Raw genomic sequence first — 22,929 nt, forward strand, 5'->3', positions numbered from 1 at the left:
TTGTTTAATACTTCGGATCCCACAAAACGCCAAACAGACAGCGACAACCATCTGCATGCATAGCGAAATAGTACCATTTTGTTCTAAATTGTATAATTATGGGATAGCACTTTATTTTTAATATTGTAAGAAATCGATAAATAAACTATCTTATAAAGTATATATAATAAAATATGGTGTTAATACATTTTCTGGTTATAAGTTAGTGATAATTCTATGACATTTATCATTTTTACTCGCTGTCAAATCTTCTCTTTCTTTGTAGAAAAGAATTTTTTACTTGCAATTGTATCAATTTCATTACTCATGATTATAGCTATATTTGTTGATATAAATCAGTTTACGATAGAGTGATCGTAAGTGACTTAGGAAATACAATAAATGAGTTTTTTGTTATCTTTGTTTGTTTACAGTTATGATTCTACAGTTCAGATTCGAGAACCTCTCTTCGGGCATGGTTGCTTTTTGGTCGTCTGGATTGATGAGGCAACGCGTATCTTAATTTGTCCCAAAACCAAGGATCTCCCCATTGAGCGTGTACGTGTTCATAGATATGTACGCTCTCAGTTCAGGATCCAGATTATCTCTGGATCCGATATCACCATACAAGATCAGTATCACTCGCGCTCGACCTTCGCTTAATGCTTGACGATGAGCTGCCCGAAATTTCATTCTTCCCCAGATGCTCTTCAAGAAATTTGGCGACAGCGTAATTGCGCGTCAACTTGTGAACTACAGGATTCATGAAGTTAGCGGAACAATATATATATATAGCAACAAATTGTACATAACAAAAACATAAAAATTTGTTGTTAGTTTGTCGCTCTCGAAATATGCAATTTGCAGCTTGTAAAATAAGTTTAAACAATAGCAAAAAACCTTTCAACCTGCAAACTTGCAAAAGTAAACTACCAGATAAAAATTTGTTGTTTGCTTAAATTTGGTTCTAAGATATTGTCTAAATTTGCTCTCTCGAAATATGCAAGTTCCGAATTTTTTGCTTGCAAAATAGGTTAAGCAATAACGGGAGATTGCTCAACGTGCAAAGTTACTAGAAATTAGTGAATATTCTCTTAGAGCAAAACAAAAAAAAAATTATGTGTATGAGAAATAAAAATTTATTATGTTATTGTTATGTACATACAATTTGTTGCTATATACAAAGTATCCGGTAACTCACGGACCAACGCTCGTAAGCTGATAGAGCACGTTAAACAAAACAGAAAAGTTCTTTACCATTTTGCAATTCTCGCAATAATTATTTAAGTATTAATTAAAAAAGATGGGCGAATAAACGCGCGTTTCGCGCGACTAGATGCGTAAGATGTAGCTCTAGGTGTGCCAGCGATGAGTGTTGCACGGCAACAAAAAGTTTGGTCGCGCGACGAGAGTCGCTGTCCGTGCGTACTGCTGTCCATGCGTATCGCATTTTGAAGGTTGAAGTTTCAACTTTCAGAATCTTTTTGCAGATTTAAAAAATTGTTATTGGTTTCAAAGTTATGATATTTAAAAGCGGCTCCTGACAAATTAAAAAATTGTTTTTCAAATTTGGCAAGGCACACGGAGTGGAAAACAAATCGGAACAAAATTTCTATAGTTCATTGCATTGTAAAGAGTAGACTTTCCTCTTCAATTTGCTTTTTTAAAAATGATTCTACAATTTTTTTCAGCGAGTTATTCAGTAGCAACGCAAAAATCGCTTTAAACACTTTGACCGCCTATAAAAGCCACACCAATCATCGTACATCATTTTTAAAAAAAGCACTCAAAAGCTAAAAGTCTACCCTGTAAAAAGCATTTATTTTGACGGCACAATATTCATTTTTAAATTAAGTTAAAAATTGCATTTTTTCGTTTTTTATTTAACTTGATATAACTTTACAAAAAATGATCAAAACGAAAACTCAATGGCATCTTAAAAGGCAGATTCTACCGATTAAAATGAGTTCCTGGGAAAGTGGCTACGATTTTTTTTTGCTATATCCTACATGTTTGAATCGGCCAAAGTGTAAAAAAGAATGTTTTTTATAGAGCAGTCCTGATTAATACATATATCTCCATTGGGCTCTGCATTGTCTTATCCAAAACGACTCGTAACGTAATATTATTTTCTCCCTCATCATGTACAGGGTGTTGCATATACATATTGGGCAGTACGACGGGTTGCGCGGCATACTTTGCAGGGATAGGCGCGGTTCAGTGGGTAATGACGGCATATATACGTAGCATAACTTATTGATCGAATTGATCGCGCGCATTTTTATTAATTTTGAGTTTACAGCGTTTTAATTATAACGGACTTGAATAATCGTTGCGATTATTACTAAAAAAGCTAAAACACATTAAAGATAAAAAATTAAATTTTAGAAAGTTAACACGTTAAATGAAACAAATATGATACAACAAAATTTCTTTCTTTACCGCTTTACTTTTCGCGCGTGTTAGCGTTGTAAATTTTGATAGAGCGGTAAAGAAAGAAATTTTGTTGTATCATATTTGTTTCTTTTAACGTGTTAACTTTCTAAAATTTAATTTTTTATCTTTAATGTGTTTTAGCTTCTCTAGTAATAATCGCAACGATTATTCAAGTCCGTCATAATTGAAACGCTGTAAACTCAAAATTAGTAAAAATGCGCGCAATCAATTCAATCAATAAGTTATGATGGTACGTATATATGCTGTCATTACCCACTGAACCGCGCCTATCCCTGCAAAGTATGCCGCGCAACCCGTCGTACTGCCCAATATGTATATGCAACACCCTGTACTAGCGTCGCCTTTATGCGGTCCATTACGTTTAATCCACTGCCATTTATTTCGTAAAACCGATTGTGTTCCGCACCGAAAATTATATATTCTCGCGGGATATAACGTTTCTTAACAAAACAAATCGGACTTCCCGTGTTTATTAACGCGTTAAAACTCATTTTAAAACTACTATCCTCGCTACTTATCCGTAATTCTACTGTCCGTCGGAAGTCGTCATCTTCTCGTCGTCCTTGCATCAAAATATTAAACTGATTTTTGAAACCGAGTACGTGCCCCGGAGCGAGCTCCGGGACACGGGTCAGCCCAACATTGTAGTGCCGCAGGGTCCGGCCCAATAAGTGAAAATAATAAAACATCTGAAATTATTATTTTCACCCCAGTTAATGTTTTCCATCGGGAGATTACATTAGCTCGCTTGGTGACCAAAAGACTATGTTTGGGTTCCGAGTGAACAGTCATGAGACATACAATGATGGCAAAAAGTACCGGAACGGCCAATTATCTCAGAAAATATTGATTTATTGGAAAAATGTTTCAAACAAAAAAAGTAAGATTTAAAAAAATTTTTAAACAAATATAAAAAGCTAACATAGAATCGAGCCAGGACTTTGTGCTCAAGATTTATTGTTTATAATGTAAGACAGTGGCAAATGTTTTGGCCTTGGTTTAGGCCATCTTCAGTGTAAATTCAACGCAAATAACAATTAATATTTAAAAATACAATAGTGGAAATATATAGCTTTTTTTCTTATTAAAATAATATTCTTGAAACAACAAGCTGATAAAGCAGAAGCTAGTTTTAATTGCTCAAATTTTCATTTATTATAAAATAATCACAAATACAGACGTTTCGGCCTAAAGGATGTGGCCATCTTCAATTAATATTTAAGCGCAATCACAAATTATACATATTTAAATACATAGACGCAACCGAATACCGCAAAAACAACAGTAGACAGGCATTGTTTGTATAATCATTAAAAACTATGGATAAAAAATTATAGCCCAATCGGTTGTCTAGGCGATGGAAAATAGAAGAGGTCGGTATTTAATCAAAGACACACATCGCCGATAGCATGCTTTGTCGGGAACATCATATGCCGTGGCACCTTATATAGGCTTACAAATATAATCGAGATAAAATATGTTTAACGGTAGCTACCCTTCAAAATTTCATTTTTCGAAGAAATGCAAAAACACGTAAACTTACTTTTGCACTAATGTGTAACATATATTTTCCAGATTTTTCGGTTCGAATTTAGCCGTGTTGGATGGATTTCTTGAAATTTATAGAAGTGGTTCACCTCCTAAAATGGATTAATCGAATCGACCAAATTGTGTTTTTTATCGCTCCTCGTGACACACATTTTTCAATTAAATTCGTTTAAAAAGATTTTTCTATATGAAACAACCAAATCAGCACTTGACACCTCCTACTTTAGGGGGCTGTTTCACCCCCTAAAAATGTTTTGTTTCACCGATAAAAAAAATATTTCTCTCGCTTATATTTTAGTCAACTACAACATATTGCAAAATTACTAAAATCGCCGAGGGACACCTCGAGTACCTTCCTTGTTAGAGACGTCATGAGATAATAATAATTTTTTTGGAACACGTTTCCAAAGATTTTCAAAACTTTTTATTTTAAGAGAAAGTTTCATATTCCGACGTAATAACATTTTCTGCTGCTTCTGAATCTCCTTTACAAAATTTAAAAATCTTAACCATGAATTTTCATTAGTAAAATCTTCTCTTCTCATGACTCCTAAAGTAGGATGTACAATTCGCTGTTTCTTTTTTTGTGATATATTATCATCTTTTTTTCTAAAAAAAGAAATAATAATTTTGGCAATATAATATGTGAATATGTTCACAATTCGTACAAAACATGATATTTAACAAGTACACCTGGTCACAGAAATGCCTTAACACATGGACTTGCACGGGTGTCAAGGCATGTTGAGTCGGCGTGTTCCGACTCTACATATTTTTACGTCATGACTGGTTATGAACATAGCGGCAATGCTATTTTGGCTGTTTCAAAACAACTGGAGCAATTGACAAGTAAAGGTTAATATTTATAATATTTATATTTATATCAATATTTATTGATGGTTTAATATTTATAATATTTATATTTATATGAATATTTATTGTTGGTGAAAAACGAGCAATATACACTCACCCGAAAAAAAAGCGGTACACTGAAAATGTGGGAAAAATTCATCAAATTTCAACTGACGATAACTTCGTAAATAATAAAGATAGAAAGTTCTATAAAATATGGAAATAAAGCTAAAAATCTCTACTTTAAGAATCAATTTATTTCAATGTTGCAAAATAAATTTATTGAAAATGGCGGATGACAAAGCGCGAGCATGCAAAATTGAAAAATAATGGTTCGAGTTTGCGACGGTGCACGGTATAAACAAAAAATTGTAGCTTATTGGGATCAAAAGCGTACGAAAGTACAGAGTCTCCTCTTTAAAATGCTTTTTTATGCATCTTGATACAATGATTTTTCGCCGAGAGATTCGCATTTGAAGAAAAAGGCAGATTCTTACTTCAAATGCGAATCTCTCGGCGAAAAATCATCGTATCAAGATGCATAAAAAAGCATTTTAAAGAGGAGACTCTGTACTTTCGTACGCTTTTGATCCCAATAAGCTACAATTTTTTGTTTATACCGTGCACCGTCGCAAACTCGAACCATTATTTTTCAATTTTGCATGCTCGCGCTTTGTCATCCGCCATTTTCAATAAATTTATTTTGCAACATTGAAATAAATTGATTCTTAAAGTAGAGATTTTTAGCTTTATTTCCATATTTTATAGAACTTTCTATCTTTATTATTTACGAAGTTATCGTCAGTTGAAATTTGATGAATTTTTCCCACATTTTCAGTGTACCGCTTTTTTTTCGGGTGAGTGTATATTAACTCGTTTTCCACCATCAATAAATATTGATATAAATATAAATATAAATATTAACCTTTATTTGTCAATTGCTCCAGTTGCTTTGAAACAATCAAAATAGCTTTGCCGCTGTGTTCATAACCACAGTCATGATGTAAAAATATGTAGAGTCGGAACATGCCGACTCGATATGCCTTGACACCCGTGCAAGTTTATGTGTTAAGGCATTTCTGTGACCAGATGTACATTAAATTTATATAAATATCATGTATTGTCAAAATGAAATATTTTAAAATGACATTATTAAATAAAAAAGTATATTATATTATCTTTTGTTTGTTGATCTAATAGTAAAGCCCGCGGCACACGGCAAGATCTATAGAGAGAAGGTTACCTCATACGCAAAGAGGGACGAGCGGCAAGAAGGGCAATGATTATGTCATCTGCGAACAGAAGCTATAGATCTGTTCTTTATAGCTGAACTGGCTGCACTAGTTCAGAATTTATCTTTCTCCTTCCAATATGGAGGGAAAAAGATAAACTCTGAACTAGTGTAGCCAGTTCAGCTATAAAGAACAGACCTATAGCTACTGTTTGCAGATGAGATCGTGATGCTCCCCCTTCCTTCATCGTCCCTCGCCTACAACCGGTTTTACTGAGGTAACCTTCTCTCTATAGATCTTGGGCACACGGTACTATTTTCTCTGCTGGATTGCTAACTAGATGTGCGTACTTGCTATCGTGTGAGCAGCAATGCTGGCAGTGCTACTGGCCATATTGTTGGCTTGGCTTCAGACGATGTGGGCTTCCGTACTGGCTAAGCAAACTGAAGTAAACATGGAGCAGGCCATTAACCTAACCCAACTAATGAGGTTGTGTCGTGATTGGCTCTTGCAATGAGCCAACACAGAACCACGCAAGAAAAATAGCATCTGTTCTATCATGGAAATCCAGCATATCAGTCAGTAGCGTGACCAGTAGACATACAATTTCCAGTCTAGCAGACAGCAAGATTGCCAGCACAAACACACGTAAGCAATCCAGCAGAGAAAATAGTACCGTGTACCGCGGGTTTAAAACATGATATTGCTGTATCCTTACTGTTATTTGTTGCTGTATCTGCTTTATTAACTTGTAATCTATCATTTTTATATTTATTTTTAATATTTATATTTTTTATAAAATGATACGAATATTAGGTAACCAAAAAAGGTTGTGCGGTTTTTTATAATAAAAATTAAATAAGTGTAGAAATTTTTATAAAATGTTTTATTCATTAAAATAAACATTTTTATAATCTATAACCCTTTTCTAACGAGATATAAGTTTGTAAATCTTTTATAAAACCTTATGTTTTTAGAAGTAAACAACTAGCAATCAAAATCTTCAATCTCTATTTTATTGTGGAACCGTCTGTGTCGCATATGATTGTTTAGCGTTGACAATCGAATATATTCGATCTCGACTGTTTAAAATAATTAAATGCCGATTTTAAGAAATGTTACTAGCAATAATTTATTTTTATTTCTATATATCATATCATCAAATGTGTATCCTGACCATGGACCTAGGAATATATGGACAGATAGCCAGTGGGGTTGAAACCAGAGGAGCAGGGGGAAATTAGCCGACCAAGATGGCAGCTACAGGTAACCCGTGTAACTAAACGAGCGCGGAATTTATAATATATGAATATTATTCATTACGCAAGCGCCAAGCCAAGATTAAGTTAATAACATCGTCATTTTTCTAGCCGACCAACATGTCGCTGCATAATTTCTCCCTGCCGCTCAGGTTTCACCCCCCTCGCCAATAAGACCACTTATCGCTCTGTCCATATATTTTTAGGTCCATGATCCTGACCTTTATTGGATATCATCTTATCAAAACTCAAACCCAAACACTCATTGATAGTGGTTGACGATACGTTACAGATACGTTAAAAATAATTGTGAAAAATAATTATTATTTTGTTGATATGACGGCGTATTTTAATTCCTTGTGGTTCTCAGATTCTGATGATGAAAATATTGAACAATTTGAACAAAGAAAAAAAATATTTAAACAGCGAGTTAATTATTTTGAAACATTAGATGATGTTGAATTTAAAATGCGATTTAGATTAAGTAAAGATTTGCTATTATTAATATTGAAACATATTAGAGAAAAATTAAAATTTTTGACAAATAAGTAAGTTCTTTATTATTATTTTATAATTATAATTACAAGTTTAAATTATATATATATTTCCTAGAAATAATGCAGTATTTCCTATGAAGCAATTATTATTAACACTACATATTTATGCTACCGGATTATTTTTTATAACAATTTCTTATGACAATTATAACAATTAAGAAATATATTTTGATATATTTGATTAAATAACAATTAGATTATGTTATCAGAATTATTATTTGAATATTAATTAGAAAAATATTGAAATTAAAACGTAACATAATATAACTATTTAGCATTACTCAAATTATGTTCATAGCAGATAATATGTAATATTCCACAAAAGGTATAAGATAAAAATATTTACCTGTTTTATATAATCAAATTTGTTCATTGGCAAAAAATTTTCTGATTTTTTTTTAAATTGTCCCAGCAATTTTTTAAACTCTCTAATGTTCTAAATTCATTTGAGGACATACTATTAAACACATTTTCTATCTGCAAATCAGGTTCGTGTCGAGAATGCGGAGAACGACACACCTTGTGCCATCAACAAGGGATTCAGCAAACTTAATAAAAAATTTGAGGAATCCAATCAATACTCTTACGGAAATATCAAAAAATGCAAATCCATCGATGAATTCGAAGTGAGAGGCATCGGTCTCTTCTGCCCAGGCATCGAGTGGTTTGTCTGTGCATCATGTGCGAGGAGAAACAAAGCGTAAGCGCGTCCTGATATCAACGGTAATCGTAAGCGCCAATAGAGATAATAATTATAAATGCCAGTATTATTATGTATTACATACATAATATATATATTTAATTATTAATGAAAATAAACATTATTTATGTAGCGAAGAAAATGTTACGATTTTCTGAGAGATGCTTAAGAGGATGCTGAAGTCATATTGTTACCGACCGAAACTTCAATTTTCTAAAAAGGGTGGCGTTTTTTATTGCTTTAATAGAATTACAAATTCTTTGGTGTAAATAAAGTACATATGCTAATCTTTCGGCAGTTGGTCAAATTTAAACCAAAAAATAAAAAAAATTTTTGAAAATTTACCGACAATGTCACCTCAAAGAATTATATCTTTTATATCAAAATTATACTGCTTCAATCTGCAAAACAAGACCATGTGCCGAAGAAGAGCGTATGAAACAATAATGGAAAACCAAAAAAATAGAGCTTAGAGACTTATTTTCAAAACGCCACCCTTTTCCAGATTTATGTAAAGCATGGTGCAATATAGAAAGAATAAGGTAAAAAAGAGCTATAGATTAGTTCCGAGATTTTGGGATAGAGGCGCTATACAGTTCTCAGTGCTATCTGTCATATACAGAATCTTTTAGGTTAGTTATGTGTGTGTTAGTTGTGCGTGTGTGTGTGTTTGTGTTATGTGCTACGAAACCCGGCTGAAAAAAATGGGTTGAAGGCACTCTGAAGGATAAAAAAGTGTATGTATTATACATAAATTTTGCAACATTTTTGCAAACATTTATATTATTTAATTACATACATTCATATTCTAATTTCTACAAAATACTTTTATTCATGTGCTTTATGTGTATATATTATGTATATTATGTGCTCCATATTATGTATATTCACATCAAAGTATCTATGTAAAAAGTTAATATCATTTTGTATATTGTATATATTTTTATAATAAATGTATATGTCATATAACTTATTTATAAAGCATGAAATATAAAGGTATTTTTAGTTTCTTGTATGTATCATTTGTAAAAAAATCTTGATAAAAAAAACATTAATTTTGTGACTTGCAATTATCTGTTTCAATATATACTTCTTTTAAATACTTACAACTAGCCTTATTTTATGCGTTTTCCTTGGTATCTAAAATACACATCAAAATATAAAATTAATTTCTAGTTCAGTAGAAAAAAAACATTGTAGTCTTACACCAGAGAGGAATGGTAAAATATCATGTATATGTAATAACAAATAAATCACTTTTCCACTGACATTATACACAACTTTGCAGAAATAAATTTATTCTGTGAATTTTGAATGTGTAGTGCAGTTTAAAACACACAGTCGAAATATGTCTATATTTTTGAAATAATAATTCTGATTTTTCATGAATCACAGTGGTTTTATAAAATGTTCAATTTTAACAGTTTTTATTGGACTGTACTTTAGACAATATTATATTTTGCCATTTCTCTCTGTTGTAAGACAAGAATGTTTTGTTTCTACTGTAATAGAAATACATTTTCGATTTTGATACGTATTTTAAATACCAAGTTAATCACATAAAATAAGGCTAAGTGTAAGTATTTAAAAGAAGCATATAATGAAACAGATTATTGCAAGTCGCAAAATTAATGTTGTTTCTTTTATCAAAATTTTTTTACAAATAATAGACACAAAAAAATAAAAATATCTTTATATTTCATACTTTAGAAATAAAAAATATGGCATATATCATATACATTTATTGTAAAAAGAGTATACAAAATGATGTCAATTTCTTAGAAAAATATTTTGATATAAATATAGATAATGTGGAGCATATAATATACATTATATATATATATATATACATAAAGCATATGACGTAATAAAAGTATCTTACAATAAAGAATAAGACAAGCCAGAGGCGGTTTCCTCGTGGACTGGCAATATATAATAAGACAAGCCAGAGGCGGTTTTCTCGTGGACTGGCATTAGAAAACTCTTATTCTTGTCTTCAAGCCAGAGGCGGTTTCCTCGTGGACTGGCAATATAGAATAAGACAAGCCAGAGGCGGTTTTCTCGTGGACTGGCAATATAGAATAAGACAAGCCAGAGGCGGTTTTCTCGTGGACTGGCATTAGAAAATTCTTATTTTTGTCTTCAAGCCAGAGGCGGTTTCCTCGTGGACTGGCAATATAGAATAAGACAAGCCAGAGGCGGTTTTCTCGTGGACTGGCAATATAGAATAAGACAAGCCAGAGGCGGTTTTCTCGTGGACTGGCATTAGAAAATTCTTATTCTTGTCTTCAAGCCAGAGGCGGTTTCCTCGTGGACTGGCAATATAGAATAAGACAAGCCAAAGGCGGTTTTCTCGTGGACTGGCAATATAGAATAAGACAAGCCAGAGGCGGTTTTCTCGTGGACTGGCATTAAGAAAATTCTTATTCTTGTCTTCAAGCCAGAGGCGGCTTTGTCGTGGACTGGCAATATAGAATAAGACAAGCCAGAGGCGATCTTTCGTGAGCTGACAATTTTAAATAAATATAGTCAGAGGCGATCTAACGTCAGCTGACAGTTTAGAAGAAAGAGAGCTAAAGGCGATTTATTCGTGAACTGGCAAATTGTAAGAAATATTGTCAGAGGCGATCTATCGTGACTGACAATTTTAAATAAATATTGTCACAGACGATCTAACGTCAGCTGACAGTTTAGAAAAAGAGAGCTAAAGACGATTTATTCGTGAACTGGCAAATTGTAAGAAATATTGTCAGAGGCGATCTTTCGTGAGCTGACAATTTTAAATAAATATAGTCAGAGGCGATCTAACGTCAGCTGACAGTTTAGAAGAAAGAGAGCTAAAGGCGATTTATTCGTGAACTGGCAAATTGTGAGAAATATTGTCAGAGGCGATCTATCGTGAGCTGACAATTTTAAATAAATATTGTCACAGACGATCTAACGTCAGCTGACAGTTTAGAAAAAGAGAGCTAAAGACGATTTATTCGTGAACTGGCAAATTGTAAGAAATATTGTCAGAGGCGATCTATTGTGAGCTGACAATTTTTAATAAATATAGTCAGAGGCGATCTAACGTCAGCTGACAGTTTAGAAAAAAGAGAGCTAAAAACGATTTATTCGTGAACTGGCAAATTGTAAGAAATATTGTCAGAGGCGATCTATCGTGAGCTGACAATTTTAAATAAATATTGTCACAGACGATCTAACGTCAGCTGACAGTTTAGAAAAAAGAGAGCTAAAGACGATTTATTCGTGAACTGGCAAATTGTAAGAAATATTGTCAGAGGCGATCTATCGTGAGCTGACAATTTTTAATAAATATAGTCAGAGGCGATCTAACGTCAGCTGACAGTTTAGAAAAAAAGAGAGCTAAAGACAATTTATTCGTGAACTGGCAGATTTTAAGAAATATTGTCATAGGCGATCTAACGTCAGCTGACAGATTTGAAGAAATACGTATTTATTTTAGTTAGCAATTTACTGCACGTGTGGTCTGTTTATATTTTATCAGATAATTTATAAGGTCATTTAACCTTTTTTATCGCAATTGAAATTCTATCGTATGGCTGAATGATGTACATACGAGACAAAATAGACTTATACAAGGTGTCTAATAGATATAAGTTAGATATGATAAAATATTTTATTTGAAAAATGTATGTATAATACTATATATCTAATTGGAAAAATATGTTATATGCTTTTCCTATTTTTATTCTTATGTAATAAATACAAAATAAATAAATAAGTTAATTAATTATTGAATACATACATATACATATTGAATATAGTTATCTTTATTTTGTATTTTATATAACTGAAATAATATATACTTTCATTATTTTAGTCATTATCATATAAAATACAAAATAAAGATAAATATTTATTGAATATATGTGTATATGTATATATTAATTAATTGATTAATTAGTTATTTAGTATTTACTACATAAGGATAAAAGTAAGAAAAGTATATGACATTTTTCTTCAATGATATATATAGTATTATATGTATATTTTTTATTTATTATTTTGTCATATTTAGTTTGTATTTATTTGACACCTTGTATACGCTTATGTTTTCTCGGACATTATATTGCAGCTTTGCGACGAAATTTCAGTCGAGGAAACAAGCGCAAGCATCGTTTGTTTACAAACTTCCGATGACACACGTACACAGACCACACGTCAGTGTAGTGAGTCACCACTACAAACAAATGCGTACACACGGACCTACGCGGCATAGGTCCGTAGGCTGCGCCGATAATGTCATTTCATTTTTAGTACCATCGAAATGATGGCGCTTTCGCGTCGGAGTTCGCCCGTCACTTCAGCATCCTCTTAAACAACCCAGCCTATTTCTTATATAAAACGCTCCTGAGTCAAAGCTATCGACGGCTCGGTCGCCAGCGGCCGGGCGGTAGTGGGGGAACAGGACGCGTCGTCTCGGGAATCGGCCCGAGATGTGCAACTATTTCCGAGCTCTGATCTAATGTATGTATGTTTAGTCTTTGTTTGACCGTTAATAAATATACACGTTTTGAGTTAAATGATCATATAATTGTTTCTTTTTGCGATAATACCGACACGCTAATACTGAATTAAATCCAACAATTTTAATATACACAACATTTTCTTGAAAGGTTTTTTTTATATATACGACAGCTTTTTTGGAAGATTTAAATATATGCGACGATTTTTTTGAAAGAAATATATTAATATAGGTTCTTTTGAATGATAAAACAATACTGTTTTGTTTTGGTTGTGACAAGAGCGTGTACTTTAGCGTTACTAATTCTCGTCCTGGGTTTCCACGCACACAATCAAAGGCCATGTTCATATGCTACGCAGAACGCTCTGGTAAGAGCCTATCCAGACAAACTTGCATAGTCGCATAAACACAAGATCTATAGAGAGAAGGTTACCTCAGGCAAACCGGTTATGGGCGAGGGACGAAGAAGTAAGGGGGGAGCTAGAAGCAGCTTGTAGGCGAGGGGCGACGAAGTAAGGGGGGAGCTAGATACAGCTTGTAGGCGAGGGGCGACGAAGTAAGGGGGGAGCATGATGATCTCATCGACAAACAATAGCTGTCTCTCTCTTTCAAAGTTCTTCCTTTTCTAACTCTGTCACTCGCTCTCATTATTGACTTTCATGTGTCAAGTTCAAGTTGAAGAGGTTATATAGTAAAAATCGAAGGTACGTATATTAATTATTTTGTCTGTTATTTCCCCTAACATATTCAAATGAACAAAACCGAAGAAATAATTATATATATTTATAAATAATTATATATAATTATAAATATTTAACCCACATAACCTAAACCTAAACAATATTTCTTTTATCTAAAATACATACAATTTTTATAATTTTTAAGTCGATCTGGTATTATTATTGTAATGACTGAAATCACAATTCCTTTACAAATATTGTATTGTGTATTATTATTCTTTTTAGCAAGGATGTCAAGTTGTGGAGCACGGTCAAAGTGCATTGTACCAGGATGTGGCAATGTTTATTGCAAAGCAATTGTAAAGAATCCACATATTCGATTTCATAAAGTGCCCAAGAACATCCAATTAAAAGAACAGTGGGCACATGTATGTGGGAAAAGTCTTGAAAAGTTTACCGGTTTTATCTGCTCAAATCATTTTAAAAAAAATGATTACGAGAGAGGTCTTGCAGAAGCACTGGGCGAATCATCAAAACCTCGATTAAAGTGTACAGGTAATGCTGAAAAATTAATTTGTTTTGTATTAAGGTATTACACTAATTTTTTGAATGTTTATATATAATCGCACTCTATTAATCTCTTTTTCTGATTCTTTTATTGCAGCAATACCATCATTGCATTTACCAATATCTGATGATTTAAATGCAAACAAGGAGAACACTGAATTAAGTGACATAATCTTCACGCAATCTTCATTAGATAAGGAGAACATTGAATCAGGTCACACAATTTTCAAACAGTCCTCACCAACACATGATGAAAATCCATTGCTAAATACATGTTATAAAAATGCAATAACTCAAACAGAAGAACATTTCTGTGATATTATTAATATGAGACTCAACTGCGTAACCAAAAAATTCGAGGAGAGTGAAGAATCTCGTAAGAATTTAGAAATAGAATTAAATAAATTCAAAGTTAAGTACGAAGCAGCGATTACCGAATTGAATGCAACAAATTCAGAAATAATAGAACTTAAAAATAATAATAATCAATTAAGATGTTATAAAGATGCAATAACTCAAACAGAAGAACATTTCTGTGATATTATTAATATAAGACTCAACTGCGTAACCAAAAAATTCGAGGAGAGTGAAGAATCTCGTAAGAATTTAGAAATAGAATTAAATAAATTCAAAGCTAAGTACGAAGCAGCGATTACCGAATTGAATGCGACAAATTCAGAAATAATAGAACTTAAAAATAATAATAATCAATTAAGATGTTATGAAGATGCAATAACTCAAACAGAAGAACATTTCTGTGATATTATTAATATAAGACTCAACTGCGTAACCAAAAAATTCGAGGAGAGTGAAGAATCTCGTAAGAATTTAGAAATAGAATTAAATGAATTCAAAGCTAAGTACGAAGCAGCGATTACCGAATTGAATGCGACAAATTCAGAAATAATAGAACTTAAAAATAATAATAATCGACTGAATAGTTGTTTAAATAAATTATTAACGCAATGTCAAATTGATATAGCACTAAACAAAAAAAAAAACGTAATTTGGTCAAAAGATGATATATCACGGGCATTTGCTTTACGGTATTATAGTCAACAAGGTTACAGATATTTAAAAGAAAAATTACATTACCCTTTGCCTGGAATTTCTTCACTACAGAGATGGGCCTCTACTATTAATATGCGGCAAGGTATTTTGAAAGATGTGTTACATTTAATGAAAATAAAAGGAGAATCTTTGTCCGAAATTGAGAAAGTTACGGTATTAAATTTCGATGAAATGAAAGTCAACGCTTTATACGAGTATGATCGGAAATACGACGAAATTATTGGACCACATCAATACATGCATATAGCAATGGTTCGGAGCTTGTTCGGAAATTGGAAGCAACCAGTATACGTCCAATTCGATACAAAAATGACTGAAACAATTATATATCAAATAATAAAAGAATTGAATGATATTTCGTATTCAGTTGTAGCAATTGTATCAGACTGTGGTGGTGGCAACGTCGGTCTATGGAAAACTTTAGGAATATCTACTGGAAAAACATATTTTCCGCATCCGATAACCAAAGAAAATGTTTATGTGTTCGCAGATGCACCACACATTCTAAAATTAATTAGAAATTGGCTATTGGATACTGGTTTTGTATTAGCAGATAAAACTATAATAACAGCAGAACCATTACGATGTTTAATCGCCGAAACTAATTCTGAGATTAATTCTTGCCATAAATTAACAAATGGTCACGTTTATTGTGAAAAAATTAAACGACAAAATGTTGCATTAGCAGCTCAATTATTGTCGCATACGACTGCAACTGCTCTGAAACAATATCGTCCAGGTTTGGATAATAAAGTGGCAATCGATACTGCAAACTTCATTGAACAGATCAGCCAGTGGTGGGACCTTATGAATTCGTATGTTACTGGAGGAAAGGTAGATTGTAAAAAACCATATGGTCTCAATATCAACGTCCAAAATGAAGTTCTCGATACGGTCTACAACATGATAAATGCAATGCGTTGTCAATCGAAAAAAGTTCTTCAAATATTTCAAAAAGGACTTCTTATATCAATTGCTTCATTAAAACAGTTATATGTTGAAATGAAACTTAAATATGGCATATCGTATATTGCTACTTATAAATTAAATCAGGATGGTCTTGAAAATTTTTTTTCGCAAGTACGTGGAAAAGGTGGTTCTAATGAACACCCTACCCCATTAGATGCTCAATATAGAATACGTATGATTATCCTTGGTAAGAATCCAGGTGTAGTCCAAAAAAACCGCAACGTGCATGAAGCAGTGCATGACGAATATATGTCTTCGTCCGTTATTAAAGCTTCAGGTATTCCAATACCTGAATGTGATGAAAAAACTGATGAACCTTCAGATTACGAAGAAAAACCATTCGAAGTCCAGAGTTTATCGACTATTTCCTCCATTACACATTGCGATTATAACGTTATGACAGTAAATATAAAATGTGATAGTGAAGCAGATGGTCTACTTTATTTAGCAGGTTGGTTGGCCAGAAAATATAAAACAAAATATCCAACTTTGGGGTGCTATACATATGAGTCAAATATTGAACATAATTATGTATTCCCGAATTGGTTGCAACACATTTCTTATGGTGGACTGACACAGCCATCTACAGAATGGCTGAACCAAGTTAAAAAAATGGATAAATATTTTTGTAAATTTCATAAAGATGGTTTACAAAAAGGACCTGCCGTTGTTAAAAACTTAACTATGGCAATAGTAAAGAAGAAAAATATCGACATACCTGAGGAGCTAGTACGTGCATTTATTCTCCAAAGAACCTATGTACGTATTAAATTTTATAATACTGCCAAAAAAAATCGCAAGCACGTAGGTAATAAGAGAAAAGCAGATGATAATGAAAGAAGAGTCGCTAATAAATATAAAAAAATTATTAATTAATTTAACGCTAATAAATTTCTTTATATTAACAGATTAATATAATATATATGTATTTTTATAATTATAGATACTTATAAAAATTTTATTATTATACTTTTATTATTATTATATTATGCTATTATACTTATTATTATTATACTTATTATATTTATTATACTTAATTTTTATTATAGATAATTATATAATTTTATAATCACAATATTGCCGCATATTTAATGATCCCTAATATATATCCCATATTTGTTTTAAAGAATTATTTTAAGATTTCAACAGAAACATTTCAATAATATTTTATTAGCAAATATTTGAAAATTATTAACACTGTAAATTTTATCATATAAATATTCACATTTGCATTTGCATTCACAAAGCATTTCTATATTAAAGGAGCGAGAGAGAAAACACTAAAGCGTGCGAGAGAGATAGCTACTGTTAGTCGATGAGATCATCATTGCCCCTCTTGCCGCTCACCCCGCTCAGCATGTGCCCCTCTTGCCGCTCACCCCGCTCGGCATGTGCCCCTCTTGCCGCGCGTCCCTCTTTGCGCGTGAGGTAACCTTCTCTCTATAGATCTTGGCATAAACATATGCATAAGGAAATTGATTGGTCAAATTTCCTTATGCATTTGCTTATGGACCAATACACCACTGGTGTACTTGGAGCCTTTTTTTATCTTTTTTTTAAAAAGGTAATTTTTTGATAGATCTAATCAGACGAAAATCTATCGAATTCAAGCAGTGTACACTGAGGAGCATAAATGAGATTCTTTTTCGGTGTGGATAGGTGTAGATGAGCGCGTTATCGGTGGGTTGTTGTCTCATCTTTTTGATTATGAAAATATGAACTGCTAGTTACCCCCACTTTTCCTATCTAACCCGTGTATAAGAGTATGTATCCAACATCTTTCGATATTTTTCGAAATTTTAGCCCCGCCCCGTGTGGCAAATTGCAGGAAATTCCAAGTAAGAAGGATGCAAGCATTAGACCCGTAAAACTGCAGGCTGAAGTCATTAATTTCCCCTTTTTTATATTTTCTCAATTTGCAGCCTTCCACAAAACAATATAACACCATTTTTATATATTTAAATTATGTCAAAGATTCAAGCCGATATCATACACTAAACACCACGCACCTTTGACACGCACATTATTGTATGGATTAGTTATTCCCGGCCTCGTTGCCACACGGTGTCGCCACAGTTCTTGGATACCAAATCAAGTTGGCTTTAGCAGTCCATATTTTCATAGTCAAAGTAGCGAAGCATAGGCAGTGTCACCCCCGTGGTGTACTTTTAACAATTAAAGTAAAGATCGCAAATCAAACTACATCTTATAATCATTTACAACAACTAACATCTTTCTATAACATCAGTTCGAAATTCAACATTTTTTGTAATTGATTTTGCATTTAAATGTAGCATCAGAAGAAAATACTCATCAAGCTGATTACAAATATGTAAGTTTTAAGGTATAGCCTTCTTTAAGGTATAGCCGATCAAAAGAAGATAGGCTCCAAAAATTTTAAATGGCCCAAAGCAGAGCTTGGCACGATCTGCACATTTCGGTCGATTTCCAGCTAAGGCCCTACCGTCTGCCCACTACGTTTTGAGACAACGCGCGCATGTTTTCTATTTCTGTGTTTGTTTGATTTTATCAAGTTTTTCAGATTATCTCTTGTTTTTAATGACCAATTCTGTGAGCTCATCACTCTACTACTACTACTACTACTACCAGCTTTACAGTACAGTACTCTCCTACTGTTTACTCAGTCACAGGAATGCCTTAACACACGAACTTGCACGAGTGTCAAAGCATATCGAGTCGGCGTGTTCTGATTCTACTTATTTTTACATCATGACTGGTTATGAACATAGCGGCAATGCTGTTTTGGCTGTTTCAAACTGTAGCAATTGACAAGTAAAAGTTAATATTTATAATATTTATATTTATATGAATATTTACTGTTGATGAAAAACGAGCAATATATATACTAAATGATGAAGAAAAATGTAATTATTTATCAAAATAATAGGAACTTATATAAAGCAATTAACAGATTTGAAAGCATTAGCATGTGATTGTGGTGTAGTCAAGGAATTTGCTGAAAATTTTGAAACTTCTCATGTAAGTAAAAATATTCGTTTAAATAAGTCACAGATAATATTATTGAATCAAAATATTACTTATTTTTTCTTGTTATCATGTTAATACTTTTAAATCTGTTAATTGCTTTATATAAGTTCCTATTATTTTGATAAATAATTACACTTTTCTAAATCATTTAGTACATATATTAACTCGTTTTCTACCATCAATAAATATTTATATAAATATAAATATTATAAATATTAATCTTTACTTGTCAATTGCTCCAGTTGCTTTGAAACAGCCAAAACAGCATTGCCGCTGTGTTCATAACCAATCATGATGTAAAAATATGTAAAGTCGGAACACGCCGACTCGATATACCTTGACACCCGTGTAGATTCGTGTGTTAAGGCATTCCTGTGACCGAGTGTACAAAGGTACTTTGGCTCGCTGCTTTCAAATTTCCGCATCATCTTCCCATCTCTACATTCATCCATCTCTTCATTCTTCTCCATACTGTTTCTTCAACTTGTCAATTTCATTTCTGCACATGTGAGTCTGGCACGCGCAGTTAGGGGCTGAGCACAATGAAAAGCACAGGCAATAGGAACAGGGAATAATATAGGAAAGAAAGAGAGAGAAATAGCTTTTTTCTCTTTCTCTTCTATGTTATTTCCTGTTCCTATTGCCTGTGCTTTTCATTGTGCTCAGCCCCTTAGGTGCAGTGTTCCGATTAGGGACCGGTTGTATGCGCATGTGCAGCTCTGCGCATGTGCGGTAATGGAGATCCAGTGCCGTTATATGTTGTGTGTTGACCGTATGACGGGACGTTTTGACATGAGGAGGTTAGGTGACTACAAATAAGTAATATTTATTTATTTACAAGCATGGAATCTACGGAGCCAGCAGCTAAAAAACCAAGAAGTAGAAAATTTCAATCAATTTCAAAAAATTTTGAAATATTTTAAATGTAGGGGGGTAACGGTGCCTTGTTTAACTTGTATGAGACACTGTACTGACGCCGTATTGCCGCACATGCGCATACAACCGGTCCCTAATCGGAACACTGGTTAGGTATTGCAGTCACCTAATGATTAGGTATTATTTATATTCCTATCATTTGGTATCTTTTATATAGCTATTCCCACCCTTTTGTAATTTCAGGTGAGCACCTATGCAATACACTCTCTGTTAACACTCTCTGTTAACAATTATTAAAATAAATATACATTATTATACCTTGACTAACGGTTACGGTTGGTGTTGTAGAGTAGCGCATCCATTCTTTCTTGATCAGTAAAAGGTTACATTGTAAAACATATTAGTAATCATTAGATATTAGTAATCAGCTTGATGAGTACTATCTTGTGATATCACATTTGAGTACAAAATTGATTACAAAAAACATTGGCCGCTCTCTTTCTGCACTTATTTAATTTTCATTAGAAAAAATCGCACAAACTTTTTTTATTATCAATAGAATATACAAATAGTTTTTTTATAGATAAAATATATTTACATATATGTTAGGTAAAAGTGTCGATGCCAAATAAAATCTATTAATGTTCCTATTTTTTCTATAAGAGCTTATAAGACATTTGTCTTATTTATCATAAATACTATCCAATAAAAAATTGGTAATTATGCAGAATACCCACGTCACCTCCGATTTTGACCCAACTGGTCTCATTCGATGCGTTTTTCCTTTTAAAAAAACTTTTTCCTTTCACTAAATTGTCGCTCTGTCCCAGGAGACGAGATATTAAGCATTAAGTTGACGACTTTTCAGGTTAAAAAACCTGTCACTTTGACGAATTATAGCGATGTGAGCATACGCTGCGGTCAGGCGCGCATGCGATGTAACAGAATTGTGCGCGAAGTATAAAATATATTTCCGATAATCATTAATTGCAAGTCGCAAACCCATATAAAATAGTATAATTATGGACCTTGCTTTGCGTAGACACAGAGTATTCCACCCCCCCGCAGGGGGAGCGGACCCCCTGTGTAAAATAAAAATAATAAAACTTTCGTGCGTATTCCAGAGCGGCATTAGCAGCTTTAGCATAGCTAGTTTGGATTGCACAAAAATATATAATGCTAAAGCTAGTTTGATAGATTAAGCAATCTATGCCGCTCTGGAATACGCACGAAAGTTTTATTATTTTTATTTTACACAGGGGGTCCGCCCCCCCTGCGGGGGGGCGGAATACCCTGTGTCTACGCAAAGCAAGGTCCATAATTATACTATTTTATATGGGTTTGCGACTTGCAATTAATGATTATCCGCGCACAATTCTGTTACAACGCATGCGCGCCTGACCGCAGCGTATGCTCACATCGCTATAATTCGTCAAAGTGACAGGTTTTTTAACCTGAAAAGTCGTCAACTTTGACGCTTAATATCTCGTCTCCTGAGACAGAGCAACAATTTAGTGAAAGAAAAAAGTTTTTTTAAAAAAAAAACGCATCGAATGAGACCAGTTGGGTCAAAATCGGAGGTGACGTGGGTATTCTGCATAATTACCAAAAAATTAATGTTTGATTTACGGAAATTCAATAGTGGAAAATCTCATACCTTTCATTTTGATCTTTCTCAGTTGAAGTATGTATAACACTAGATGATGAAGAATTTTCAACATGTTTCAATTCTTTAGACATATTACGTCCATTAGGAATTGCAGAAGGTTTTAATAATTTCCTTATTAAATTCAAATCTTCATGATTTTTATAATCCTCTGCTTTGAAATGTTTGCTACATACAGTTGCATTGTACTTAATTTTTTTCCCAATATTTTCCATCCATTTTAATTTTAAATCTTCGTCTTTCGGAAAACTAAAAAATTTTAAAAATAAAAATTATTTTCTTATTTCCATACATTATGAATCAGTTTTATTCAAATAATCTTATTGTATCATTCTTACTAATGGAATGTTAGATCACAATCTTGCCAAGATCCCTTTTCAACACCGCAAACACAACCATTGAATAAAGAATACCAGAAAGGAGCATGGAAGAGAAAATCCTTTGTTAGCAGTGCAAAGGATGTGACGTCATAAAACTGAACCAATTGCGATTATCGATACCATGAATCGAAGTTGTGACGTCATGTTGTCGAGAGCAAGCAAAGACTAATGAAAAAGAATAGGCCTATTGAGAGTGACAGATTTAAGAATATTTTACATTTTAATTGTTAAGTAAGAATAAAATGGTTAGTTGTTGTTTATGTGGCTTTGCAAAAACAAAAGGACGTGTGGAAACATTTCATACGTAAGTATATAATATATTCTATTTAAAATTGAATAGAATTAAAAGCATAATTTATAAATTAACTCTGTATCTTAACTTGTTGTATAATAAATGTTCAGCAGCTGTTTGAAGTTTTCTAAGCTAAAATTGGATTATTCTTTTAAATCTAGAGGAACAAGATATTATAAATAAATTTTTAAATAAGCAAATTTTTTTAGAGTTATCGATAAATCATGATCAAAACACTTTAGAAGAGCATATCATTTATCTAATTACAAAAATTGTTATAGAGTTTTATAAATTGAGGATGCATTATATTTGTAAAAGTGCAATGCACGCTAATAAAAAAAAA

The 22,929-nt window shown here is 32.8% G+C and overlaps 1 protein-coding gene across 3 annotated transcripts in view; it reads right to left on the reverse strand.

Annotated features, from left to right (window-relative positions):
- Positions 1 to 22,320, reverse strand: part of LOC105669477 (protein toll-like) — a 50,937-nt gene extending 28,617 nt beyond the window's left edge. The window contains exons 1-3 of one of the 3 annotated variants that reach the window (XR_001100271.2): positions 22,253 to 22,320; positions 21,906 to 22,163; positions 748 to 4,593 (exon numbers count right to left, since the gene is read on the reverse strand). The gene's annotated coding sequence lies outside the window, so the exon portion shown is untranslated. The other 2 variants (XR_001100270.2, XR_010888472.1) reach the window with 2 other exon arrangements.
- Positions 22,321 to 22,929: the final 609 nt, after the last annotated feature.

This window comes from Linepithema humile, chromosome 2, assembly GCF_040581485.1.
Source record: "Linepithema humile isolate Giens D197 chromosome 2, Lhum_UNIL_v1.0, whole genome shotgun sequence".
NCBI classification, from domain to species: domain Eukaryota; kingdom Metazoa; phylum Arthropoda; class Insecta; order Hymenoptera; family Formicidae; genus Linepithema; species Linepithema humile.